Genomic DNA, 24,566 nt, shown 5'->3' with positions numbered 1-24,566 from the left:
TGTTTACACAACTGTATGCATAAGCTTGACCATTTGTAAACAACCATCATTGTTCCTGTGCCTACCATAAAATGCAATGCAAAAGCTAGCCCACGGCTCAGGCACTCGACCTAATACACCCTTCAGTTTTTCATAAGTTTATGCACCCAGTTTTGAACCTATATTTTACCACGAAAATCTTTTCCTGTGCAAAGTGGTCTATTGACCCTCTGAAGCCCAGACACACACTGTACATATGTGCCCAATAAACACAATAAAAAACAGGGCACAACAAACTTGTACTGCAAATTCATCTCATGTGGACAAGAGTGCCGCAAATTCCAGTTCCACCCAGTTTCCTCTGATGAACACTTAAGGGTGTCTTGTCCATGGAACTGGCTTTGTAGATCTCACAGTTTAGAGTCAAGAATTCCACAAGCCATGGTCAATATCCATTTGGACTCAGCAAGAGGAGGGTGATCAAACTGAAAAGGAGTCACATAAATAGGCACACAAGGCATTGGATAATCATCCACGGGCTGGTGTCCAAGCCTCAATTCATGTTTCCCCGGAGGTGTACGTGTTTGAACCAATGTCACCACTGCCTACTCGTGCTGTGCTGTTAGAAGACCTTGGTGATGACTGACAACCACCACAAATTCTTTTCATGACAATGGACTCAGAAGATGAGGCCACAGCAAATAATCAAATCATTCCAGGGCATAGTTCATTGCAGAGCTCATTAAGATGGCAGGGTCCTTGAGGGCAGAGTAGTGGTAGTGTAACTAGGCCATGGGAGAGTCCCTTCTGTGTGCCTGGATGCTATGCAAGAGGCATTCAATGTAATCATTAGACTTTTTGACATATTCAGTCAATTCATAGTTATGCTCAATAACATCCTGGTATGACATGCTGAGAGCATAATGATGCCCAGGATGCAAGCCCTGCCTTTGAGGAATAGGGAGGGCATCACATAAGATCATAGCTGTGCTTGGTAGCAAGCAATATAAATTGGTATGTGACATTTCAATTTCCACCCCTGCTGCTGCCCAAGTACAGTTCATACCTCTGGCTCCCAAGACAATATCCGTGCCAAAAAGACCCGATCCACAATTCCAGATGACACAGTCACAGGGGGATTGCAGTGATCAATTACCACATTGCCAATGACATCCCATTAGAATGCATTTCAAATTGCATTCTTGTTTTATGAGCAACACTTAATGTTCCTCTTGCATTCACAAACTCACATGGGGTAGATGAGGGATATCTACATACACTGTGACACACACATATACAGGCATGTGCGGAACAAAGATCCAACCACCTGCAGTTGATACATGGTACCGCACTAGTGCCAGATAGCACTGCACCATGTTTACATACATTATAAACACTATTCATCACACATGTCTACGAATCTCTCTGTATGTATGTATCTGGAAGAAATGTGAATGTGCATGCCATATAGATCTTGTTTTATGGATACATGTACATATATATATATTTGGTGTGGATAAGAACAGGTGTCTCTTTACACATCACCCATGGTTGTCATCATATTATCAAGGTATTGACAAAAGATACACATTGCTCACACATCAGTCACAGAGCATGGGCAAGTGATATGTCAAAGTTATATACTTCTGAAAAAATCGGAGCAGTGATGAAATGCAAATGAGGATCATTGATGTCAAGATCAATATAATATGAATTTGCTATGGCTGTCCACCAAAAACTCTCTACAAAACAAATATATATGCTTTGTCGCAGAAAACATATGCCGATGGGAGTAGAACGTAAAGACTCTTCGCCATGAACATCCATCTCCTGGATGTGGGACACAAATAGGTAATCCCTGAGATTTCCTTCCAAAGACCCACTTCTCCAGCCCATATGCTCTCATCATCCATTAGGATGGATGTTGAAGTTGATAGTCATGGTCCTAGCATTGATGTTGAGGGAGTGAAGTTTGAACTACTTTTGGCTTCATCTCGAGACCAATGGATGATTGTATGAGGCTGGCTTAGAATGTGGTGCACACTTATTTAAGTGAAGCACCTTGCACTAGTCCAGGCAACCCTTATGAAGATGTTAGTGGTCTTTAGAAAACCATAGCTAGCGCTCTAAGTGGTAGCTGTAGAGGGCAGGCTTCAGGCTTAGTCCAGAAGGAGTGTTAAGCAGCTTGTTTTACCAGATCTAATCATGTAGTGTAGGTTAAACGAAAAAGAACTACACAGTGTAGTTATGAAAATATGTCTATTTATTACACAACACTCACTAACACATTGGTATATCTCCTACCCGGAGATATCAACACAAATACACACGATACTTCAATTGTAAATAGGTAAGTAAGCACAATACACAGTGGTCTCCAGGGGGAGACCACACCATATACTAAAAGTGGAATGCGAACTGCGACCGAAGTCGGGACTTGAATCAGAAGACTAAGAAGAGCTGGGGACACAAGGAACCACCCAAGGTAAATATCGAGGAACCCTATGGAGGGTGTGTGAAGAGTGGAAACACAGCTGTGTACTCAATAGAAGTCAATGGGAAAGTTTTGGTTGCAGTTTTGGAGAAGAAGGACCCTTCCCTGTGGATCCTAAAGAGATCCCATGGAAGACAGAAGATTGGAGAGTCACCCCACCCATGAATACCCCAGGAACCAGGACACCTACACCAGGGAAGCCGGGTGCTTAGGTGTGAAGTGACATTGGAAACCGTCGTAGACCACAATGAAGGACTTCAGTAAAGATGCCACTGACGAGGACTCTGCAATCTAAGGGTGAATTCTTGAAGAGAAGAACCTGCAAGCAGAGGGGAGACAAAGTCTATGCCACTCCGAGGTGACCAGGAGGCACGGAAGAGCAATGACCACGGATGACGGAAGATGCAGGAGTATTGACGGTGACCTTGTTGCTGCATCTGTGAGGACCAGGTGATGCTGAGGAAGACCAGGAGCCGTTCATCAGCTATCCCATGTCGCAAGTCGAGAACAAGGGGGTCGGTGTTTGGCATGTGCACCAACAAGCCTGGGCAGCAGTAACAGACGTGGAAAACGATGAACCAAGCAACATTAGGACCAGCAAGGTCCAAGGGACTCACCACATGCAGGAGAATCAGAGGATGCCTGATTAAGCAGGGGAGCCTACTGAAGCAAGAGAAGACTCTCGAGAGGGCCCACAGGCTGAAGGTACAGGAGTCGCAAGAGGACCTTCAGCATCTCACCAAAGAAGAAGGCCCACGGTGCAGAGGGTGTGGTGAGGATGCTAATCTTGGCAGGAAGAGGTGCTGGAGCCTGGAGCTTCTTGTAGCCTGAATATCTCTGGAGTGCAGAGCCAACAAGCCTTGGCAATGGCAAGTTTAAGCAGTGCTCAGGGGATCGGTCCCAGGGGTTCTGACGAAGTCCGTGGGAAGTCAGGAGCAGCAGACCTGTCAGCGTCATTGCGGTGCCTGCAAATTCAGGGGAGTGACTGCTTCACTCCAAGGGAGATAACTTCGGGTGTCTTTGATACCCACAGGTCTGTTGAAGATCCTGGCATGACTGATGATTTAGCATATGAATCACTACTTCCATAATGCACATTGCAAGCCCCCCAAATTCAGTGATGGCCCATCTTCTCAAAGATCTTTCTATCAATACATGCTGTCCTCATCTCTTGGAAACAACCAATGTCTGGGTAGTGATTTGATACCACTCCTGATGCCATCTGCTATCTGGACTTGGAATTCCTCCCTAAATTTCAGACTTTTAGCTTAGCTGCCATGCAGGTAGTCGTAGTTCACTGTACATTGACTACATTGCTACCCCCACCCAATTACTCGTAGCCATCCCCTCCACACCCACCTTACATTTTTGACTGACATTACCAATGGAACTCTTTTCAGAGATAGCGTCCAACCTCCATAGAAACAGTACAAGTCATTCATTGAGAAAGACCCTATACACAGCCTCAGCAGAGTAACATGCAGCTGTGTAACCCAGGCCAAAGATTTATTATGGTAGCTTAATTTATCTGAGAGCAAATACATTTATTATTTTGGTTAGAACTAAAGTAGATTCAATGAATAATAGTATCAACACAACAGGGACGTAGGAATGTATGTTGTGGTTCAATCATTTAGTGTATGTGACATGTGCTCTGTGTGAAAAGACTGCCCTCACTCACAAATTATAACATGCTTCATCATCAGCCTTGCTAACTGACACTCCTGTGCAGACCAACGCCTGGGGTGGAGGAAAAGGGAGAGGAAGACAACACAAACATAAAATAGTGGGATCACCAAAGAATGTGCGGTTTGTGAATGTTAAAACTAGCTCGGGTGTATCTGTGGTTCCACTTTATTCCTCGATCACCTGGCCAGGATTAAAAATGTTAAGGATGGTGGTGAAAGAAGATGATTATGACCTGTCACCCCTCCTTACTGCAAATGTGTCGACATGTTTCAGACGATTTACCTTCACCGTCAGTGTTGGGCCAATAAGGCATTCATCAGGACCATCGGATCCCTTTTAAAAAAACCTCCAGTCCTATTCTGGATATGTAGGCTTTATTGAGTATTTCCCTACTCACAGGAGTAGGAGCGGCTCCCTGTAGTCGTACATTCTTCAAGGTGAGGCGGCTGCCCGGCTTTGCTCTCCTCATGCCGGGAAGTGGTCTCAACTTGAAGAATATGTGACTACAGAGAGTCGCTCCTATCCCACACCATTTATAGCACACTTACTGACAAACCTGCATCCTTCAGGAGTGTGAGTTACTTCCGACCCTTGCATGTAGGGAAATACCAAATAGAGCTTAATTTGTTTGTCTGGAAAAACCACTGTGTAGAGGTGATTCATTGAGATGTTTAGGAGAATGCTCAACATGGTTGGTGATTTCAATCTTTCGGGTTCGATTTACATTGAAACCAATATGCACATTGGACTTGTTTGACAAAATGGTATGAAATCCATTTGGGTAAGTGTTAAACCTGACAGCCTTAGGGTAGTGACTTAGGGACTCTGGAACACCCTTCCTGCACATATCCGAGCAAGTCCCTCCCTGTTCACATTCCGCAAACAGCTAAAGACGTGGTTACTTGACCATTAGCCTTGTATATCTTCTCTACCCCAGTTGCTGATCCATCCCTTAACTAGCGCCTTGTATATCTTCTTTACCCCAGTTGCTGATCCATCCCTTAACTAGCGCCGAGACGCCCACGGGTATTCGCCGCGCTCTACAAATGTCAATAAATAAATAAATAAATAGTCTTCCCCCAACATTTTGTCTGTCTCCTTCCGTTTTTCTTTACTAGTTTTAGCTGAATTTATGTCTACCACTGCTAACCAGTACTAAATTGCTTGTGCTCCCTCCCCTAAACATGGTGACATTGGCTCATACCCAATTGGCATATTTTATTTACTTATAAATCCCTAGTAAAGTGCACTACATGCACCCATGGCTTAGAAAATAAATGCTAATAGTGGGCCTGCAGCACTGATTGTGCCACCAACAAAAGTAGCCCCTTAACCATGTCTGAGGCAGTGGCATTAAAAAATACCTAGCAGGCCCGTGGGACGCTGTGGCCACGAGCACCAGGGGGACCCCTTCGGCACTGTGCATGGGCGGAGGCTAAGAGCTCCTGACTTAGTCCGGAGGCTGCGGGGCCTCCTCCAAGTACTTTGATTGTTGTGGTCATTTTCCTCAACTAAATATTCTCTATTTTTCTGAACTGTTGTGGAGTATTGTTGTGGTGTATTTACTGTGTTGTTGTATGAGTTATTTCACATTTTACACATTGTCTTTTAAGTTAAACCTGCCTGCTTCATGCCAAGCTAGCAGTGGGTGGGCACAGAAACATTTAGGATTGTGTTGTGACTTACCCTGACTATGATTGTGGTTCCTACTTGGACAGGGTGCATACCTCTGCCAACTAGGGGCTTAATGTCTAACAGTAAGCATGAGTGAAGAGCCCAATATCAAACTTCTTGCATCTTTCCCTTCTACTTGTACTTAATTCGTAAAATCCTGAGGTTAATTCTGTGCTGGCTGAACTTCATGCTCTCCTATTTGAGCTTGATACCATCTACCTGGTCGTCCATATTAGCAAAACATGCTCTTTTTCTTCCCAGTTGCTCCCTCACTGTCTTTAAATAGACAGAGATTCCACTTTCTGCTTTCGATTATTCATTTCAGGTAAATGCTGGTCAGTGGTGGGAAGCAAACTCCATGAAACATTTCCTTTGTCTCTTCTTTATGTAGCACCAGAAGATTCTATATAACTGTGGAGTGAGGACCCTGTAGTAAAACAAATAAATCTGATGAAGGGGATCACAGATGGAACTGCTGCTTCTAGGATTGCTGGAGTTAGTGCATCTGGAAAAGGCTCCAAGTAATGAAAGATGGTTTATGACCTAGCACGAATAATAGCTATGCATAGAGACTCAGATAGTCAAAGAAAGGCAAAATATCAAATGAACTTTTCTAATCACTTTTCCAACTAGAAGGCTTCTACTTCTAAAACCCTGCTTAGCTGTGGTGGCCAGAGGAGAAAATAACATATATGTAGTAATTAGTAGACCTAGTGGGTCAACTGGTTTGGTTTGAGAAGGGTCTAATGCCACAGAGTCAAATGGGTCCAGTTGTACAGATTGATTGTTTTGTCCATTAGCATGGATTTTACTTGGAATGTGCAATGATGCATGGACCACCCTGGATTTGCTCCCTGGCTTTGAACATCATTCTATCCATTATTCAACTGAAACATAATTGCTTAAGCTATCCATTTTAGGAACTCCAATTAAGGAGGAATAATAAGGTAGCTTTTGAACATTCGAGATGTTTTGCAGACAAGAGAATACTTTATTAGCAAGTGTCACATGCATGAGTTTCAGATTAATTACTCCCTGTAGATTTGTTAGAAGGTGAGATACCACAGGCGCTAGCAGATGAGGAACAGGATTCGGTATTAAGAAATGTTTGAACTGGGGAGGAGCTACGCTAGCAAGCAAGATGGCTGCTTAAGCTCCCGGCTCCGCCGACCTCCGCCAGCAGCTCGTATATCCTGCAAGTTATCCTGATTTCACACCGGACTCCCGTATGTGTGAGGAGTAGCTGACTCTGAAGGCGCAATCCCGAACTTTTTATCGTACCGGGTGACAGAGATATGCCGTGTTTCATTCTTGGCCTACCCCGGAGCTGAAGCCGGGGCCTCGATTTCCAACCCATCCCGGCTGGAATTGAACAACATCGGCTGGAATCTTGGGCTTTGTCCGGTCTCCCGAACGGAGATATAATCTTCCTGGTTTTTGACGGCGATTTTGTATCCTGCCTGCAACCCACATGCTACGGCGTGTCACATCGTTTGCTGGCCCCTTATCCGACGCCTGGAGACACAATAAGCTTGCCGTGAGGGTGCGGACGGGAGCCTTGATCAGCGGCGAAGGAGCAACATCGTGAGGTGAGAGCGCCCGTTGTTGGTGTCCGCTCCGGATTTGCTTGCTACCCCGGAGAAGCCGGCCTCCGGGGGTTTGCATCCTGATCTGTTGCTTGCGGAAGGAGATGGAGGGGGCAAAAGACACGCCACCGCTGCACGCCGTAATGGCGGCCATTAGAGCGCTCCACTCACAGATCATCGTCAACACCCGGACACTGTCTGTAACGATGGCCGACCTTTGCTGGAGACCGGACAGTGGCTTTTTGCCATCATCGCAGCCAGCGGTGCTATCGACGGAACATCGTATATCCGACTTCGAGGTCCCTGTGCAGGAGCCGGATTCCTTTGGCGCTGCGGATTCCTATACTACAGATCGCGCGCCCGTGAACATTGTCAGCGTTCCCTGCTTGAGCCCTATCTCGCCGAACATCACTATGGACAACCTTGACTGCCTCAACAAGATCACCTGTGACTATTGGAGAGTTTTATCATCCTGCCACGCTTTTCCTCGCTTGCCTTGTGTAGACTGTGAACTTTTATCCTTTAATTGGCTTGTTCATACTGACTTGCATTTCCATGAAAGCTTTACCATTCTCACTGCTGCTGTGGCCTGGGTTACAATTACTCCAGTGAACACTCGTACTGGCCAGGGTTAACTTGTGGGGCTTTTCAGGACACGGGACAATAATGTAATCGGTTGCTGGGATTGTGACCTGTGAACTGCGGGAGTCGGGTGGTATGTTTGGTGCTTCCCCGGATTGATTGTGTATTTCGCTGCTCTTTCTTTTGACTTTGGTTCCGGGGGGGTTGCATCTGGTGGGGGGGAGGGGAGTCCAGGAGTGTGTGTTTTTGTTTCTCCTCCTCCGTTGCTTTCTTCTTTTAGGGATGCTTCTGGGCGACAGGCACGCTGCTAGTGGGTTAGGCAGTAGCCATTGCAGGGGTGCAGGGTGGTGGGGGGGTTTGTTATTTTGCCTTTGTTTTGTTCTATGGCCCCTTTTTCTTCTCTTCTCGCTTTCGGGTATTCCTCTGGGCAACAGGCGCGCTGCTAGTGGGGTAGGCCGTAGCCATTGCAGGGCAGCAGGGTGGGGGGTGTGAGCGGGGTTTGTTATTTTGCCTTTGTTGTGTTCTATGGCCCCTTTTCTTTTCCTTTTTCTCGCAGGATCCGGTCGCGATAACTTTCGGTTTCATCCTGATGTATACGAGTGGGCGGGGTATGGAGTGGGTGGCTGTGATGATAGATAGGTAGCTTAGTTCTTTACCCTTAGTGAACTTAATGGTGCTTGCGTTTGTACTGTTGGCCTACTTTGATCCACGACTGCTTTTAACACCTACCGGCATATTTTATACCTCCGAATGTGTAGCTCCGGCTATCCTGTAATTTCTACTTTATCTCGTTTTGGGGGGGGGGGGGTTAAATATAAAATGAAGCCTTATTCATATCCTTGATTCGGAATGTTTCCAATACATCGTCTATCCTTTACCGCTGCCGGACCCATGGGTTGTCGGCTGAAGAGCTATGTTATTGGCATTACTGATCCGTGTTACATGCATGTGGTATCGGCCCCTGCCGCTGCAGGGTTATTTTTGTATCTTGTGTTGAACGATATGATAAAGGTTTTAAAAAAAAAAATGTTTGAACTGAGGTTTCTGGTTAGCAGAGGTCTGAACCCTGTCCAAACAGGAATCACCCACTCTAACCAGAGTAAGCCAGATGCGCACTAAAAGATAACCTTTACTCCCTCTCTAGTAGCTTGGCACAGAGCAGTCAGGTTTAACTAAAGAAGCAATGCATAAAGGATTTGTGCAACACACACAGTAATACAATAAAAACACCAGAAGGGGTTAGTAAAATATATTATATTTTTATGAGTAGACCAAGACCAAAACAAAACAAAAAAACAATAAATAGAACCAGAACTATTAATTTTTAAAGAATAAATCAAAAAGAAGTGCTTAGAAGCAAATAACACTTTCGGCCACATGCATCAAAGTTAGCATTTGCGATTTCTTAATTGCGAAAATTAAGTAATCGCAATTAGGAAATCGCAAATTGCTTTGCATCAAAAAATCACATTTTTATTTGCGATTTCTAAAAATTGCTTAATTGCGATTCACAATTTGCGAATTGCAATTAAGGAATCCCTTCCCATTGATTCATATGGGCCAAGAGGCCCATAGGAATGAATGGGAAGGCATTCACAAATTGCGATTAGCATTTTGCGAATAGCAATTTGTGAATGCATTTTCAAGGGTGCAGAGGGGGGTCCTAAGGACCCCCCTGCACCCCTGAAATGTAACTTTAAGTGCAAGTTTCACACACACATGTCCCAAGGACATGTGTGTGTGTAACATGAAACTTTCAAAAATGCATTTTTGTGAGTTTTTGAAAGTTTTCGCAAATTAGCATGAAGGTCAACTTCATGCTAATTTACCTCTTCCTATTTGCGAATTCGCAAATTAAAAATGTTCATGCATTGCATTTAAGAAATCTCAAATTGCGATTTCTTAAATGCAATCGCAATTTTAGAAATCGCAACATGGTTGCGATTCCTAAAATTGCGAAAAGCATGATGCATCCCAAATTTGAGAATTGCATTCGCAAACGGCCGAAAATTGCGATTCGCACCGTTTGCGAATGCAATTCTCAATTATGCATATGGGCATTAGTGGTTAGTTGAGATCACGCTGGACCGGGATTAATCTAAAGTTCAGGCTGACCGCAATAGAGGGCAGGCCGGCTACAGGACCCACGCAGGTCCCGCTGAAAAAGTACCTAGGATGGGCAAGTGTTGATGTTGAAGACTCGATGCGTCGGTTACAATCCACGCAGGAAATGAAGGCTTCATCAGGGATCCCCTTCTTGATGCAGACACTGAGTCATTGTCCAGCTGTGCTGTCCACGGATATATATGGCCTAGCTAAAACACACTAATGATGTCACTTCCATACATTATATAAAATTAGTTTTGATTGCAAATATATTGAACCTGTTTATGCAGTGACATGATTACAATTGCATATCACACACTATTATTAGTGCACACAAATATAAATGTAAAGCAATCCCATAAGACTGAGGAACAACACACCACCTGACGTGGTCGCCCGTCACTGCATTTAGTCAGCATGATTTCTTCACATCATTTTGGTTTGCTAAATTTAAATAGGGAGTCTCCACATTCTCAATCTGTGGATTATAGCATTAATACCAGCACTTCCATTGGAATCTTGAGAAACATTCCTCAGAAGGCAGCCTGTAACTTCTTGTACAACCCCTCAGATGCAGCCCTGGTTACAAATGTTTTTTTAGCAGGATAGGGAAAGGAGTAGTGTTACACCTTCATATATTTGTGCTTTAAGTTTACCGACCTTGGAGTAAGCCAATATTTTTCATTAACCTCCTTATGCTTCCAAGATCATAAGTCGGGTGAAAGCAAATAACTAGCATTACTAACAGACTAATTTGGGAGTAATGACAGAATAGCAATTGGAATTGATTAGAATCGTGAACGTGGAGTTACTAACTTGTTGGAGGGGCGGCCTTAGGTATGTGCAAGCTGTGCACCTGCACAGGGCCACCAAACCCCAGGGGCCGCCACACCAATATATATCCTTAATATAATAAACCTCTGAGGATGGATACATATTTGCGTGGTGCGCCCTGCAGGGATTTGGCGGCCTCCCGCTTTGTTCCACTTCCAAACACCCTGGCCCCCCTAGACGTTTTATTAAAACACCTTCCTGAGCTCTGGGGGGGCTCCACTCAGCCCGGAGCCCCTCTTCCGGGGCCCCATACCTACGCTCCCTGCCCAGATCTGCCATGAGCCTAGAGCCGCCTAGTACCATGAAACCAGATCAAGAGCTGCTCACAGCACATCAGGTCTAATAGTTTAACTCATCCCTTTCTCCTGGTGCCTGTTCTCTGGAGTGTGTTGTGCATTTTGTCTAGACCCGGCCTTGCTGACTGAACCGTGTCACTTCTCCTCCAGTCTTGCATGGCATGATGTCTGGTTTAATCCACTACTGCTCCATGCTGATGTAAATGATGCTGATGTAAATGATGCTGAATGATATATAAGATAGGATTCTGGCCACTAGAGGCCAGAAGCCTATCCTATATATCATCTCAGTACATGAGGTTTAGTTTAACGTATTACTGCTCCCTGGTTTTTTCTGCTGTAGATGTATATGATGTTAAGAGCCGGGTCATCGCAGCACATGAGATCTGCTGTAATGAATCTCTTCTCCCTGGTGCCCAAAGCAGGTGTATATAATGCAAGAACCAACCTAGTGGCTTAAAGTCCAGCCCACAGAACCTCATGGCACATCAGATCTGGTTTAACTTGTTCCTTGCTAGCCTCTGCAACTAATGATCAGGATGATTTGAGGGCTGGCCTAGGCACTAGAGCCGCCCCATGCCACCATTTCACATGGGTGGTACTGTTCAACAAAATCTGGCACCTTTCAGAAGTCATCAACAAGCACAACTAAAATCTCCACAAAGCACTAAAAGTCCTACATAGCAGGCCAGTAACTTGCAGGAAAGCGAATCAGGTATGCAGATGGCAGGTGTGGGATACACATATCAGAAAGGTATAAAAATAGACAAGACTCCTTGCTAGATATATACATGGGAGGGATGCAACCTTGCACAATGACCACCATAATTCCTTAGTGATGAGAATCATGTTACATAAAAAGCAGCTGAAAATTAATACTCCTCAAAAGCAAAAAAGGTAATTGATATTCATGGTGGAGGTCGACAGAATTGGTGGAGTTTTATTCTGTGGAATTACCCCTCAGTGCCCTTACATAAGTAAGTATTTTACGCCTCGCCAATTTCAGATGTCACCAGCCAGCACAGAGATACCATTCAAAGTTTAGCGCTGGAGCAGTGATCTTTTTTCTTCAATTCTAACTTTTTAGGCTACAGTATTATAACCTTAGTGTTAGCCTACACAATACAAAGATTGCAACAAACTTTTGGAAAAAAGAGTTGGAGGAGGGGGAGAGGTACACATGTGTAAGGAAACACATATTTCAGTAAAAACAGACTCACTGCATGAAATGTTGCACCTCTTCTTGATCCCAGCATCAACAGTTGGTCCAGATTTTAGGGTGTTCTTGACACAGTTCTGTAAAAATTCAGAAATAAGTGATTTAATAAATATTGAGTTTCTTCAGCTCATAAATAACAAAAGCAGGACACAACACATAATGACAGGGAACCCCTGTAGAATGTAAAGAGGGGCCTGCAAGTCTCCTGATTCTTAGAGATTCATTTGCATTGGGCTAAATAGGGCACCCCCTTGAAGGGTTGGGGGCCCCCTAGGTATTGCCGTGTTTGCAGCGGCCGGCGTTATGACCCTGAACAGAACATATTTTGAGTCACAGTCCATCTGCCAAGAGGAGGGATTACAGAACTGGGTACACACCTGCTAGTAGACATTGTGCTAGCCTGAAGATGGGATTAAGGGATCCTTGAAGGAAACGAATCATTGAACCAATTGATTTTACATGGCTACCATCCTAGGGGCTTGATTTACAGTTTGGCAGATGTAGCGGAGTACTCTGGCCTCCAAACCGATGGTCTGCCCACTCTTCTTAGAGTCTGTGGACCATCATGTTCCCAATGGCAATTCCCTGCTGGCTTCTCATCAGAAATCTTACATCAGTGGCCCAACAGAGTTGCAGACATTTGTGTAGATACATCAAGCCACCCGCCCCATGCAGAGTGGAAGTTCAAATGTACTTCTGGACCACCCGGGCAGTCGAGATGGTCCTGCAAAAAAAATATAGAAAAATGCCCCTCACTTCCAGGGAGTAAACTTCCACTGTGTCAGGGTCATTTATTTTTTGTTCTACAAAAACGAACTCACAGGAAATTATTAAATTACCCTGACACCTAACCGACCATGACAAACACTCAGTTTGGGACTTTGGTTTTGGAAAACGAAACAGTTTTTTGAGTGACTGCCTGAAACATGGTGGCCACTCACTAAACTTTCAGTGCCTTCAGTAGAGAAGCTATCATGAGGCTCCACTGAGGGCGCAGATCACAAAACATGGCGGGTGGTAGTCCAGACAGGGAGGCAGAGGAAAGATTTCTGACACCCTGATGTATGTCAGGCTTCCTGCCTAAGTCTAAATCACTTCCTAAGAGGTAGGGTTGTTAGAAAATCCTATCTTTTGAGCATGAATATGGAAACAGTCTCTTCCCCCTACTACTCTCACCAGGCCACACTGTTAGTCAATGCATGAAAAATGGATTGAGCAGTTGGTGAGGCTAAAAAGCCTCGGGCCTTATTTAAGGGCTGGTACTGACACAACATCTTTTAAAAATGTCTGATGTCCCATCTGAAACAACAGGAAGGAACCCCTACCATGCTTAGCCTCTCCATATCTGCCCAAGGACATCCCAAGTGGTGTTAAGAGGGCTCTCCTCCAGTTGTTTTTGAATGGTTAGATGTTTGGGAAGATGAGCGAACCCTGTATCACTTCTCACTCCCTCCTTCTTGGGACATAGGGATGTGATGCACAACTCTGAATTCCCTGCCTCATTTAGAGTGCAGACAAAGACAGTGTTCACTAGCAGTGGTGTGATTCTTGCTCCTTCACCTTAAGCATCTGCTGGGAAATTCTGGCACCATCAGAAATAATATCAGAGAAGCACCCAATTAAATGCTACCCCATTGCCAGACCATCTGTTCAAACCATGGAAGCCACACATAAAAAAATAAACTGTACATGCCACACACACACTGGGATTGAGGGACATGATTTAAGTGATACAACTTATCACTTAAATAACAGTTTACATGTACTACAAAAATACATTTCTTCTGTCCACAAACAGCAACCTGCTGTATTTTAGAGCACAGCCACTGTTACGAAAACGTCAGCTTTTTATTTTAAGTTAAAAAATTACTTGCCCTCAAACTATTGCCATAATATTTCCATTCCCCAAAACTGCAGCTTTTCGTTTTCAATTATCAGTTTGTCATGTTTATCAAATTCTCATTACACTACTGTCACATTTGGGCAGAGCCTGTCTCACATGTCCATACATCACAACCACATTACAAGCATGTCCATCAAGTGTAAGGGGTAGCCGTCAAGTGTTAGGATGCCCAATGTTTGCCCAAATAATCATCATGAGTACCATTTCATGTCAGAAGCATTATTAGTCTAAGAATGTCCACCACAGACAGTAGGATTATCATATCAAGGAGGTTATATTATGCCATAACAATACTGTTTCGTGCAAAGATACCCACAATATGCAAAGAGCATATGTCAAGGCTATCAGTATGGCAGATATGGCCTCCATAACAAGCAATATTTTCATCACATGTCAAGGACACCATTACTCCATGTATGTCCGCCACACAGGATATTATGCCCATAATATGCCACTTGGCGGTAGCCCCCCATTATGGCCAAATAGTACATAATCTCTGCTATTGCTATATGTCTACTGTTCTTTAACATGGAGGGAAAGTAAGCACCAAACTGTATGACATGCCAGGTATGGGAACACATGAAGAGAAATACTGCCTACCAGCGGGAAATGGTATAGTCCAAAGCTCTGTTCTTAATATAAAATCAGGGCCTTCGGTGGTCATATCACGGAAAATATCACATTTGAATTTTTTTTATTGTCTACGGGTGCTCGTGGAAGACAATTTCTATGGACTGGAATCTAGAGAATGCTAAAGTGATTCTGGTATTTTACTCACCTTTGCTGGTCGTTTTCTATCAAGAAAGTTAATTATAGGCAGTGGAACAAGCAGAAAGCAATTCTGGTATTTTACTGACCTCTACTACTTCTTTTCTATTAAGACAGTTAAATAGAGGCAGTTGATCAGAAAATAAAGTCCCTAGGCGGAAGCAGACAAGTCCTAGGACTGATCTCCAGAGCCCACAAAGTACATACACATATAAGTATATACTAAAGAATATACAAGCGGTCTCGAATGCTCGACCTAAAGAAGGCCCTCCAGGCAATGGTAGAGTGGGGTCCATCTTGTAATGGGAACGCAGCATGTACGAAGCATTTGAAATTAAGTGCAAACACAAATATACTATAGTTTATATAAAGGTAAGCACATGAATTAAGCCAAGTTGTCCATAGATGAAAAGATAGTAGACTCATTTTTTTAATAAAAATAATTATGTTGTTTTAATATTCAAATAAGAAAGTCCTGTTCTCCTGGTTTATCTATTCCCCTGGTTTACCTGGTCCTAATCCTTCTGTTCCTGGATAAACTGGTCTAGGACCAAGATGAGAAGGATCTGATGTAAAAAGGCCAACCAGAATTTTGAAGGCCAAGGTGACCGGAGAGTTGTGGTCAGGAGGACCAGGACCAAAATGACGAGGCTCAGGAGGTCCTGCACCAGGAGAACCTGGATCAAGAAGGCCAGGGTCAATGGCTGCAGTACCAGTGGGAGTAAGAGGACATGGAACATGTGCAAGGGGACCAGTACAACCAAAACCAGGAGAACAAAGACTAAAAAGGCCAGTCCATGAGAGGCCAGATAACCAGGACCTGTGGTACCAGCGCTAGAAGGTTCAGTTTGAAGAGGACCAGGACAAGGAAAGCGGGGACAAGCGGACCAGAAAAGTACAGAGCCAGAAGGGCCAGGATGGCCAAAAGGCAAGGATATGAAAACAAGCACAATAGGACAAGAAGAACCAGGATGACCAGAACCGAGGAAACCAAGTCTAAGATGGCTGGTGGATGAGGTCCATGAGATCTAGCTCCAGGAGAAACCAAACTAAAAGGACCAGAACCAGGAGTATCATGGTCATGGGACACATAATCTCGAGAAGGGCAAGGATTTCGAAAAACCAGAATACTGCCACCATTGCCAGGAATGCCAGGGAGGTGAGACTAGGGACACAGACAAATAAAGCTAGGATGAAAGGATCTGAGATGACCAGGAAACAAAGAACTAGGGGGACAAGGAGGACAAGGAGAATTAGGGCACAAAGGAACAGGACCTCGAATACCAGGACGAGGAGGGCCAGGGTGAGGAGGAAAGGGATTATTATAGACATCAGAACTGGGATGACCACACCCTAGAGGTCCACGGCACAAGACTAAGATCAAGATAGCCATATAGATAATTAATAGGTTGACCATGCCCTGGAAGACCAGAAAAAGGAGGCGCATGATCCATTGGTGCAGGAGCATGAGGACAAGGAGCAGGAGTATCAGGACCTGATCTTGGAAGACTAGGAAATTAAGGAGCATTTGGATTATGATCAGCTGACCATAAAAAAGCAAGGAAGATGAGGGAGCCAGTACTAAGGAAACTAGGAGAACAGGAGACAGGAGGACCAGGTTCAGAGCAAGGATGTTTAATAGAATGAGAGCCAAAAAGGACCAGGAATAGGTTCAGAAGTGCCAGATGGGCCATGACCTTAGGAACAGGGCCCAGAATACCAGGTGGGGCAGAAAGGCAGTACCAGGAGGTAGCAGGAACAGGGTGAGGACAGACAGAGTATCAAAAGAGGGGACAAGAGGGCTTTTTTCAGGTCCAGCATACATGCCCAGGACAACATACAAAGAAAAGGGCATGCAGTTCCTATGGGGAGTGGGATATAATGATCAAGAGGTACACATAATTTACTCATGTGAGCAGGGTTTGCCCACAGAGAAAGGAGGGAGGGGGATTCCTCCCTTTGGAACTAGGGCCCTCACACACTCAGCCAGCTAGGTGTCATGCTTCATCAATGGGCCTGCTCCTCGTCGGGTCGGTGCTGCAATACCCGACGGGCACACAATGAGGGGCTCGTTAGCGGAGATCTTTTGTTCCTGCCGTTTGGTGCAGTGGGGGTGCAGGTCTAGCTAGTGTAGATGTCGTGCAAGGGCGAAGGAAGTAATCAAAACAGGTCAGTTAGTCCTGGAACACATTTTATTCTGGTAGGTAAACTGCCTGATTAAAAACTAAGGAGTGGCAGATATCTAGGGACTATGTGTCTAGATGTCTGCGCCTTACTCTCAATAGGTCGACATGTTTCTTGTCTTGGTTGTCAGGAGGATCACTGGCAATTCTTCAGGAACAAAAAATAATAAATACTATCTACACATCATGGTAAGGGGAACCTATCTCCCACACTGTAACACTGTAGGTAAGTACCCACAGAAGTTGAAGAACCTAAATGCCTAAAAAGCTTTGCCTCGTCAGTATCCGGCTGGATAATAGACACCACAAGTTAGTGTCCAGCACTCCATTGAATGTGTGTCTTGATACCTACCCCGGCCACCGGAGCCAGTTCCTTACCTTCTGTGGGTACTTACCTACAGTGTTACGATGTGGGAGGTAGGTTCCCCTTACTACGATGTGTAGATAGTATATATATTTTTTGATCCTGAAGAATTGCCACTGTTCCTCCTGACACCCAAGGCAAGAAACATGTCGACCTATCTGCGAATCGGCCCGTTTACGACCAGTAAAATGCTTGAAGCAGGTGCCCCTTAACCCCTAGTCACCAACTGGTACCAAAAATATATAACGACATTCTACCTTTAGGCGCCACAAATCAGGAAATTCCTATTGCAGCAACAGCTTATGACACATCTAAGATTGAACTGCCAGAACCCCCTCTGCAGATTTCCCAAGACCGGGTCCTTAAAACCATCATAAACTTAAGGCCTGAGGGAGCTCCAGGACCCAACGGATTGCCTAACGCACTATTTCGGCACAACCCTTCATTCTGGCCCGACATCCTCACTCCATTATTTACACACACACTATCCTCAGGTACGGTTCCAGATTCCTGGAGAGGAAGTATCCTAAATCCCATATATAAATCGGGCCCACGTTCAGACCCTGCCAACTACAGATTGATCGCACTCATCGACGTTGAAGCCAAGATTTACGCCTCGAATCTGCTGGCAGATCTAGAAGACTGGATGAGTCACACAAACTTGATGCCAAATACACAAACTGGAATCCGGGCTGGAATGGGCACCCTCACGAACATCTCTGCGGTCACACTCGTAGCCAATCAAGCCATGGCAAAATCCTGCTGCCTCTATGCCTGCTTCATTGATCTCAAAGCAGCATTCGATAAAGTACAGAGGGCAAAGCTATGGGCCAAAATGCAAAGCTTGGGGGCACCAACAAAACTTTTGGAGGCAATTATCAACCTTTACTCGGATACATGGGTCCAAATAAAACAAGCATTGGAAATGCAATAGGTCTCGCATTAGGAAAGTTTGAGCGATTGGTATAGTAAATGACACTTTTTTTATTTATGTGTTGGTTTTGAAAATAGCAAAATTAATAGCTTGGTGGATGTGATGGTGGATGTGATGGTGGATGTGATGATGGATGTGATGGTGGATGTGGTGGTGGATGTGGTGGTGATGGTGGATGAGGTGGTGGATGCGGTGGATGTGGTGGTGGTGGATGCGGTGGATGCGGTGGATGCGGTGGATGTGGTGGATGTGGCGGTGGATGTCATGATGGATGTGGAGGTGATGGTGTATGTGGTGGTGGATGTGGTGGTGATGGTGGATGTGGTGGTGGATGCGGTGGATGTGGTGGTGGTGGATGCGGTGGTGGATGCAGTGGTAGTGGATGGGGTGGTGGTGTTGGTGGATGGGGTGGTGGATTTAGTGGTGGTGGGTGTGGTGGATGTGGTGGTGGTGGGTGTGGTTAAAGTGTTGGTGGATGTGGTGGTGGATGTGGTGTTGGTGGATGCAGTGGTGGTGGTGGATGTGGTGGTGGATGTGGTGGTGGATGTGGTGGTGGTGGGTGTGGTGGTGGATGTGGTGGTGGTGGTGGATGTGGTGGTGGTGGATGATGTGGATGTGGTGGATGTCATGGTGGATGTGGAGGTGATGTTGGATGTGGTGGTGGATGTGGTGGTGGTGGATGCAGTGGATGTGGTGGATGCGGTGGTGGTGGTGGATGCAGTGGTGGTGGTGGATGGGGTGTTGGTGGTGGTGGATGGTGGTGGATGGGGTGGTGGTGGTGGATGCAGTAGTGGTGGTGGATGCAGTGGTGGTGGTGGATGCTGTGGTGGTGGTGGATGCAGTGGTGGTGGTGGATGCTGTGGTGGTGGTGGATGCAGTGGTGGTGGTGGTGGATGGGGTGGTGGATGTAGTGGTGGTGGGTGTGGTGGATGTGGTGGTGGTGGGTGTGGTGGATGTGGTGGTGGTGGGTGTGGTGGATGTGGTGGTGGTGGATGCGGTGGATGTGGATGTGGTGGCTGAAAGAGAATTATGGCCTGTAAATGAAATAGGTGGATGGTCTTGGCTAATGCCAGATCTAAAAAGTAGTTCCCTTAATGTAAGCAATGAAAGGTACAAGTTATCCACTCAAAAGTGTTGTAAAGAAGCAATACTCGAATGTAGTGTCAAACGCAAAAAGAGTAAATAAAGCAAGCCATTGAATTCTTAGCAAGCAAATGGCATTGGCAAAAAAATCCATACAATGATAAACTATAGGTTTCCCCAAAAGCTGCTGTAATTGTTGGCGTTGCACACAAAATGTATTTTGACAACAGACAGCTGAAGCTATCCATAGGCGAGACCTAAAAGCTATATGGAAGCGCTGAAAACAGGAGTCTTTCAAATTAACCATTAGGATATGGAGCTAATTGCCGACTAGGACTTCTGGAGATACTGTTGTCAGTTAAACAAGCTTCACCTTGCTTTGTCCTTCATCTTTAATAAACCGGGCATTAGCAAAGCCAATAGATCTGGGTTTTATGTGCTAGTGCACATTCAGATGGGCATAAATATATGCATAAGAAGCAGATAGAGGTAGGCCAATAAAAAATATTCTTGAATGCATTACGGTACCTGCACCCCATTGAAGGTGACGGGTTACTGCAAAACCTATACATAAGGTGAGAGACAGTGGGGAAGAAAGAAGTAGTTCTCTGGGCTGAGCCAATATGTAATTGACAAAGTGTCAAGCCAGTGGCTGAAAGAGACAGCCTGGATCAATGCGGCTGGGACTTGGAGTTCACTAATTCCAATTTAAAAGACTCAGTACACATGGCCATACACACATCCATTTCCTTCAGAAGACATGAACGAAAGTAAAAACGGACTAAACGATGTGCTGTGAGCGAATAAACTTGCAATGCGCCTGCGTACACGTACAGCAAGCATTTCCACTCTAGAGGTACGCCTGGATGTGAGGACTGTATTCTATTTGTGTTAGCTGTCGTTAAATTAAAAACGGCGGCCATTATGGAGCGGATTGTTTTCACTGCAGGAGAAATAAACTAGAGCCCAGCTCAAGTAATTAGGTGAAAGAACTCAAAAGGTCCAGGCATCATATCGGAAGTAAACGTATTTTTATTTGAAGAACGTTATCGTTAACTTAAAAAAATCTATGGATTATCTACTCAAAAATAAAAATGACATTCTAAAAATAAATGCTTTTTAAAACAAAGTACAGGCTTTAAAGAAAAAATCGACTGCAGACAATATAAATGTATGACAGCATCAAACACGACAGGCATTCAAAGATGGACGCCAGGCTAGCGAACACTGAAGGGGTGGGACTCCCTTGCCATGCTGACGGGTTACAATGCTGGAGGAGGGGGGAGGAGAGTAATCGCAGTCTCTCCACTGTCTGAACAGCCCCTGCCTCGATTACACAGGATGTCTTTTGCGAAACAATGCTGCTGGTAATCTTGCCCTGAATTACTGCCAACTTTGAAGGGCGGATGCACACGGAAACCAATTACCGCGCACAGTTCAAATATTATCGGTGGAGGAGGAGGGGAGAGGAGAGTAGGAGGAGGAGGGGGGAGGAGAGTAGGGGAGGCACGGCCTAGCGGCCGTGCAACCAAGAAGTGAGGGGGCGGAGCTGGGGCAGAATGTGAGAGAGAGAGTGGGGAGGAGAATGAAATGGACGGAGGGAAGGCAGAGAAGGGGAGGGGGGAGGAGAAATGCGACACGGCGGGCAGGGGAGGGGGCGGAGCGGGAAGGGGGCATGTGCACGCGCTTTTAAGCTCAATGCGCATGCGCATTGAGCTTGAATCTCACGGGCACTGCAAGGAATCGCCACGATTCCTTGCAAGTTAGTTAAAGACTGTTTAAGCCCCCATAGTCTCGCAAGCTCGATGCGCATGCGCATCGACAGGCGAGACCTAAAAAGGAGACGGGCGCAGCATAACAAGTACGATCCAAATAAAAAACAGGCTGAAACAGGGGTGCGTGCTGGCCCCTTGCCTCTTCAACATCTATACCGCCGACCTCGAGAAACACCTTCAACAAGTCCAAACTGACCCCCCAAAACTGGGCAAAACACTAATCACCAGCCTTCAATACGCAGATGATATTGTCCTTTTATCACAAACACCGATAGGCCTGCAACGAGCAATGACCCAACTAGGAGCCTATACCATCGCAGCCTAATTACCAATTAATCTCAAGAAAACTAAGGTGCTGTGCTTCTCAAAACAACATAAAAAAGGGTCAAAAGGCAAAATCATCTGGAACATAGGTGACAAACCAATAACCCAGGTGGAGTCTTACAAATACCTAGGGTTTCAACTTGATCAAAACCTCAACTTCAAACATCAGCTGAATCATCCGTTAAGACTGCTTGGACCCTTCTTCTTCTCCTCTACTGACATTATTTTCGGTCTCCTTGCTTACAATACCGCCTTGCACTGTCCAAAATTTTATTTGAATATAAAAGTTAACTTTATGTACTATCTAAGGATAATGATTCAGGTCATGACAGTATTGTGCTTTTATCTTTTAGCACCTTTTTAACCCTTATCTATTTATGTATTTTTTTTCCTCAATAATTTTGTATTATTGAACTTTTTCCACTCTTTTATGATTTTTAACGAGATCAAATAAAAGTATTTCTGACTGACTGACTGGTACCAAAAATGCTATCCTAAGCAGGCAGCTCCTACCACATTGAATTGTAATTACTTAATGTGTTTTCCCTTCCGGATACGTAATGTGAATTACAACTAATTTCTCAGCATTTGGATAAAAATGTAAAACTTTAAATTTCATAACTTTAATTCAAAATTAGAAAACTCAATGACATGTTTATATTTGGAACTTTTATCAGGCCCCAGAAAGTGAACTGATAAATTACTTCTGCAAGGCTTCTCTGAATGATGTCTTAAACTCGTACCACATTAGGACCCACTTTAACCTGCCTTCTGGGGGTCACACGTAACTCTTGTTCTCATACATGTAATATGTATGTGTTACCACTCTGACATTTAAATATCTGTGATCAACATCGTGCCTACTGCAGCTTCCATTGCTATGTATGGCACTAGTTTCAAATCAATAAGTCATAATGTTGTGCAACAGCTGGACAAGGTTGTCTTGGTCCCTCGACTCCTCACAGTCCGGCTTCCGAGCCAAACACAGCACTGAAACCGCCCTCATCGCAGCAACAGACGACATTCGAACTCTACTGGACAATGGAGAAACAGTCGCCCTCATCCTCCTCGACCGCTCCGCTGCCTTCGACACAGTCTGTCATAGCACCCTTCTACAGCGCCTCAGAGACGTAGGAATCCAAGGAAAAGCACTGGAATGGATCACCTCGTTCCTCACCGGAAGAACACAGAGAGTCCGCCTCCCACCATTCAAGTCAGAGGCCTCTGAAGTCATCTGCGGCGTGCCACAAGGATCGTCACTCAGCCCCACCCTCTTCAACGTATACATGAGCCCCCTTGCGGCCATCGCTCGCCAACACAATCTCAACATCATCTCCTACGCGAATGACACTCAACTGATCCTATCACTCACCAAAGACCCTAACACCGCCAAAACCAACTTACACGAAGGAATGAAAGAAGTAGCCGAGTGGATGAAGCACAGCCGTCTGAAACTGAACTCAGACAAAACAGAAGTCCTCATCTTAGGCACCTCCCCCTCCGCCTGGGAGGACTCTTGGTGGCCAGAAGCCCTTGGAAAAGCACCCATCCCGACGGACCACGCACGGAACCTGGGCGTCATCCTGGACTCCTCACTCTCAATGACCAGACAAGTCAACGCCGTTTCATCATCTTGCTTCAACATTCTTCGCATGCTCAAAAAAACATTTCGCTGGATCCCCACCGAAACTAGAAAAACGGTCACCCATGCACTGGTCACGAGCCGCCTGGACTACGGAAACACACTATACGCCGGTACCACCGCAAAACTCCAGAAAAAACTCCAACGCATCCAGAACGCTTCAGCCAGGCTCATACTAGACATCCCGCGTAAAGAACACATCTCTGGTCACCTGAAAAACCTCCACTGGCTCCCCGTAAATAAGAGGATTACTTTCCGCCTCCTAACCCACGCACACAAAGCACTTTACGAACTTGGGCTCGAATGCCTCAACACACGATTGTCCTTCTACACCCCCTCCCGTCAACTGCGATCCTCCAACCAAGCCCTTGCCACTGTACCTCGCATCAACAAAACCACCATGGGAGGTAGATCCTTCTCCTACCTGGCAGCTAAAACCTGGAACTCACTTCCCACTCACCTTCGCCTTACTCAGAACCACCTAGCATTCAGAAAGCAACTTAAAACTTGGATATTCGACAAGTAATTCCCCACCCTTCCTCTAGCGCCTTGAGACCCTATGGGTATGTAGCGCGCTATATAAATCTCTTGACTTGACTTGACTTGACTTGACTCCATGTTGAAATCTTCAGATCTCTGTTATATGTTTATTTTTGCTCTATCTTGAAGAACTGAAAGGCCAGTGTTAGATTTGAGGGTCTCTAGTTGGCACAGGTAGGTACTTGTGACAAATAGGGACCCTCTCCTCTAGTCAGGATAAGGGGATTACCGTCGCAAAATAACCCATGCTCGCCCCTTTGGTAGCTTGGCACGAGCAGAAGGGCTTTTACTTCAGAGGCGTTGTAAGTTAAGCAGTTGTGACCACATACAGTAACCCAGTGACAACACTACAAATGGACACCAAACAGATTTTATATATAAAAATATGTAGACTTTATATAGAGTTACCACAAGACCATAAACGACAAAAATACACACTATGATTACTTTAAGATGGAAGATTAAGCTTAGTTCAGTTCAGTTCTTAGATGCAACACTCAATGTACCTTAAGTTGCGTTGCGCTTCCACAGCAAGCAATGTCGCAGCGATGGGAAATGGGGCAAAGTTCAGAAACAAAGAAATAAAGACGT

The 24,566-nt window shown here is 45.1% G+C and overlaps 1 protein-coding gene across 1 annotated transcript in view; it reads right to left on the bottom strand.

Moving 5' to 3' along the window:
• Positions 1-24,566, bottom strand: part of LOC147723043 (poly(rC)-binding protein 3-like) — a 2,582,273-nt gene that overhangs the window by 675,488 nt on the left and 1,882,219 nt on the right. Inside the window, exon 7 of the mRNA XM_086965416.1 lies at positions 12,461-12,536. The gene's annotated coding sequence lies outside the window, so the exon portion shown is untranslated. The remainder of the gene's footprint in view (positions 1-12,460; positions 12,537-24,566) is intronic.

Source organism: Lissotriton vulgaris, chromosome 4_1, assembly GCF_964263255.1.
Source record: "Lissotriton vulgaris chromosome 4_1, aLisVul1.2, whole genome shotgun sequence".
Lineage (NCBI taxonomy): Eukaryota > Metazoa > Chordata > Amphibia > Caudata > Salamandridae > Lissotriton > Lissotriton vulgaris.
This window is presented reverse-complemented; position numbering and strand designations above follow the sequence as displayed.